This window comes from Oratosquilla oratoria, chromosome 13 (genome assembly GCF_046742065.1).
Source record: "Oratosquilla oratoria isolate Oo_2021 chromosome 13, ASM4674206v1, whole genome shotgun sequence".
Lineage (NCBI taxonomy): Eukaryota > Metazoa > Arthropoda > Malacostraca > Stomatopoda > Squillidae > Oratosquilla > Oratosquilla oratoria.
In genome coordinates this window covers 66,302,134-66,307,133 of record NC_134789.1, presented here as the reverse complement: position 1 = coordinate 66,307,133, position 5,000 = coordinate 66,302,134, and positions in this window count along the sequence as shown.

Here is a 5,000-nt window from a genome sequence, read left to right as displayed (position 1 = left end):
CGTTGGTCTTCTATATTTCGGCTACCGGCTGTAGCGCTCTTAAGTAAAGTACAAAATAAACGAAGTGGTAAAACATATACTCCTGTGACATATGGAGGGAAATGTAGCAAAAACATGGACAGCTTACATGACGGGCCAGATGACCTCACTCAAGGAAAGGTTGCGGGGTCAAGCGCAGGGTTGGGCGGGGAACCAGAAGGGTGATAGTTGACCTTGCGATTAACTGCTAGCTGTGAGATAATGTCCGGAGACTATTGTCCTTTAGAGATGTTAAAAATGGGACATTCTTCAATTAAGGTGGACTCAACTATTTTCCTCCTGGAGCCACAACTGAACTTGAGCAGTAGTTTGGCCTTATCCCAGTCAGTCAGGTGATATTGATGACTTATATGGTGGAACAGAGCAGAACTCCATCATGCACATTGGATAGATCTCTTATATTTGGCCAATCTATCGTTCAAGCCTGTACCAGTTTAGCCCAAGTACACCAGATCACAATCTCGGTAGGGTAAACTATATATTTCAGTGTAACCGGTTAAATGGCTACAATGTAGTGTGGTGTAGGGACCGCTGCTATCAGTCGTGTAACCGGTTAATGTCTACACCAATGGCAAGGAACGTAAAGCCTTTTTGGGATTTCGTGATTTCTCCCCGTCTTCTCCTTTTCTACATGAGGAGACGAAGAGGGGGTGTTGCCGATTTAGTGAAGCGGCCTTGCTGTGGATGTGATGTGTCTTGCGACACTGCTTCTGATCTAGAGCAGTGGGAAAGATGCAGGGGTGACCCGTCATCCAGGAGGTGCCAAGATAAGAGGGAGGGAAGCGGGTGGATGGGGGCGGAGCATATTGGGGATAGAATGGGTGAAAGCTATTTTTTTTTTTTTTTTGCTACTTCCCTTGCAAGGGGGGAAAAGCCTTTGGTATTTGTATGTATGTTGATTTATTGTGGTAAAGAGATATTTACAGCATGGAGATGTAATCCACTTCAGGGATAGTCCCTAGGGCACTCCTCTAAGTGTAGCGTGTTAAACGTAGGGCTACACAACCCCTAAAGTAGATACAGCTTAGATAACACGCTCTTAGAGAAAACTGAGTGCGAGAGAGTCTTGGGAGTTCTAGTGAGTCCGGACCTTAAAACCAGGAAACAGTGCATTAGCGCCAGGAATAAAGCTAACAAAGCATTAGGTTTCATTGCTAGGACAGTAATGAATAGATGTGCAGAGGTAATTATTAAACTCTATCTAGCGATAGTTAGACCCATCCTTGACTATGCGGTACATTTTTGGTCTCCGTCCTACAGAATGGACATCAATTTACTAGAATCAGTACAGAGAAGAATGACCAAAATGATACATGGACTCAGAAATTTGCCTTACGAAGAGAGGCTCAGGCACCTAAACTTACACTCTCTGGAAAGACGCAGAATGCGGGGTGATCTAATAGAGGTGTTCAAGTGGATCAAATGCTTTAACAAGGGTGATGCAAACAAGGTCATCATATTAAAACAACAGGGCAGGACTCGCAGTGATGGATTTAAATTGGAAAATTTTAGATTTAAGAAGGAAATAGGCAAGAATTGGTTTACTAATAGAGTGGTCAACGAATGGAATAGGCTTAGTAACCGTGTAGTGAGCGCTGAAACTATCAGTTGTTTTAAGAAACGGTTAGACAACTTTATGGATGGGGATGACAGGTGGTGATGGGTATGGAGCTGCCTTGTGTAGGCCTTATGGTCTCTTGCAGTCTCCTTCATTCTTATGTTATTATGTAACAAAGGGTGGCCGGTGTGGGACGAGGTGACGAAGTGGTCCAAGGTATTCATGAGAGACCGGGTGACTGTGGGAGACCAGGTGTTCGTGATAGGGCAGATGTCCATGAGGCACTGAATGTCAATAAAGAACCAAATGCCAATATAGAGCAAGGTGTCAATAAAGAACAAAATTTTAATGTTAGGCACGATGTTGAAAATCAAAACGAGTCTAAAAGAAATAATCATGAGTTTCTTAAAAAAAAAATTATGTGTTTTAATGCTGGAAGTATTAAGAACGAATTCCAAGAAATTCAGGTGTATGTCAAAAGCGAAAACATCGATATGATAAGAATAACCGATACATGGTTAAAAGGTAAAGAGTTTGAAGCTGAACATAGTATTACTTAATTTAAACACTTTTATCAGGATATAAACCAGAAGAAAGGTGGGAAGGGGGTTCTGTTGTGTGTTAAAAGCTGTGTTTATGCCTAAGTTTTAGAGAAAGGGAAACAGGCTGTATATAATAGTTTGTGGGTATAATTAACCCATACAAATCGACAAAAGATGAATGTAGGTGTAATATATAGGCCAAAACATTATTATTAGTAGACGACAAACTATTGTTTCAAGAACTGTCTAGTTTCTGGAACCATGATTTATTAAGAATGGGTGATTTCAATTTTACTAACATTGATTGAATGACCCTTGAACATAGCCATATAGGTAATCGCTTGATAGATTTTCTTGGGGACAATTATTTAGTTCAGCATGTAAAGAAGCTCATAATACATGGAATTTTACTCGATCTATTGATTACTAGCCACGAAAACATGATAACTGATGTAGAAGTTGGTGAATCTATTACAAGTAGTGATCACAACTTAGATTCAAATTGTTAAAAAATAGAAGAGATGCTTCTGTATCTAAAATACCCGATTTCAGTAAAGCTCAGTTCATAGGACGAAATCACGAGCTTCAGCTTACAGAATGGGAGGCAAAATTAAGCGAAAAACTTGTAGATCATATCTTGGAAATATTTCAAAATACGCTTACTAAGATGATTCATGCTTACATTCCTTTTAAGGACAGACACCCCTCAAATCAGGGTCTCCCAAAAGGGCTTGACAAAGAAACTGAAAAAAAAATCTAGAAAGAGACAGGCTTATGATAAATACAAATGCTCGGGTGCACCTAATGACTATCAAATTTATTTAATAATAGAGAGAGATAAAAAGAAAATACAAGTAATGGTCACAACTTAGATTCAAATTGTTAAAAAACATCATCACTCATAATGGTAATTTTCTTAGCATTTCCTACTACAACTACCTTTCATTCCCTATCCTCCTTCACATTTAACAGCTCCCTAGAAAACTCTGCCCATCTTTCTCATATTGCCTTTTCTTCCATTATCATCTCTCCATCTACACCATTTATATTTTCTTCTCTAGTCGATTCACCTCCTCTTCCTTTTTTTTTTTTCAAAACCTCTTTTTATTATATTCAAAATTTTCTCTCACATCTTCTCTCCTCTTTACCTCCTATTTTGTAACCAACGTGTGAAAGCTTGCTTCTTCTCTTCTACAACCTTCTTTGCTTCCTCATCCCACCACTCACTTCCCTTCTTTCTATTTCTTCTCGTCGTCCTTGTTCCACACATCATCTTTGCACACCTTGCGACTCCCTCCTTGAACCATCCCTATTCCTTCTCCACTCCTAGTTCTAGACAAAAATGAGATCATTTGCAAAATACCTTCAAACAGGGACATTGTTGGTAGATTTTTTGGTTTGTACGATGAACTCAAAGGGCGAGCAGACCGAATAAGGAATATATCTCAATAATCGCTGAACCTTTGGGAGAAACTTAGCTTCCTTTTTCTTTCTAATCAGGATGTTTTAGCAAAGGTCGACAAGATGGTGAAAGTGTTTCAAAGTTATAAAAAGCGTCAAAATGAAGAATTTAAAAGAAATCTCACTCTTCTTTTCGATACTATAAAACCGAGTGGAAACTGGCTTTGCAGTGAAGACAAAGAACTTTACAGAAAAAATATAGAATCAGGAGGCCGAGATAAACAACTGAGAAAGTAGCTCCTGTGTCAACGATCCATCCTTCGAAACGGCCAAGAAATTCATCAGAACCGTCAACAACTTAAATGCAAAAGTTAAGTAGTAACAGTGAAAAAGAAAACAATAGCACTGGGTCAGATGTTGCAGAAGACTTTCCTCTTATGAAACGAAAGTATCACGCAACAAAATATCCTGCCAAACAGGTATCAAGTGTCCTTGTCAACAAGGAAAGCATCAAATGTTTTTCAAAACTTGGCTGAAAAAGGATACAGAAAGAGTCAAGAACCGGCCGAAAGAAATTATTGGTGAAGAGGAATTTTGCTTGCATTTTGATGGGAAGAAAATTGATAATAAAGAATATCAAGTGGTCTGTGTAAAGAATTCTGCAAAAACTCTTCATCTCGGCATTTTGGCTTGTAAAAGCAGATCAGCCGAGGGCATCTTTATCCCACTGCAAGCCTTGTTAGACGAACACAATGCATGGAGGAGTGTCAAAATGATTATTTCTGACAGCACAGCAGTCAATACAGGCCACCAAAGTGGCGTTGTTGTTAGACTTCAGAGGTAGTTTGGAAAAAAGGGACTAGAAAAGCCTCAGTTTATTGTATGCCAACATCATATTCTTGACTTAATTCTACAGCACGTGATGGATTCTCTTTTTCGTAAGAAAATAACGGTCACCCAGCATCAACTATTATTTCACTGATAATGTTTTGGCAGGCCATGAAAACTAAAAAAAAAAAAAAAAAAAAAAAAAAAAAAAACTATCCTGGTATAGAAATGATGCCAACACGAGAAAACCCTGGATGGAGAGATGACTTCAGGTTTCTTTTTGAAGCACATAAGTACTACCACATGGAGTGAAAATGGCCTCATATGAAATGACAGAAACTGTCCTCCATTCATCGTGCCAGGTGGAATTCACGGGCAATCTTTGGATTGATTGTTTTTTATTTTTCTCCTTCAGAAATGGAGAGATCAGCTGAGAGCTACTTGTGACTTCATCACAGCTACATGGGCGAAGGCATGGTTCTCAAATCAATACTATTTAGAAGACACAATGAGCTGCATGCTGCTATCTCTATATTAAAGTCTCCTAAGGCTTTAAAATGTTTTTTCACCCACTGGATCAGTGATTGATGTGCCTTCCTCAAATATGGTGCCCAGGCGAGATGTGAAGCTGA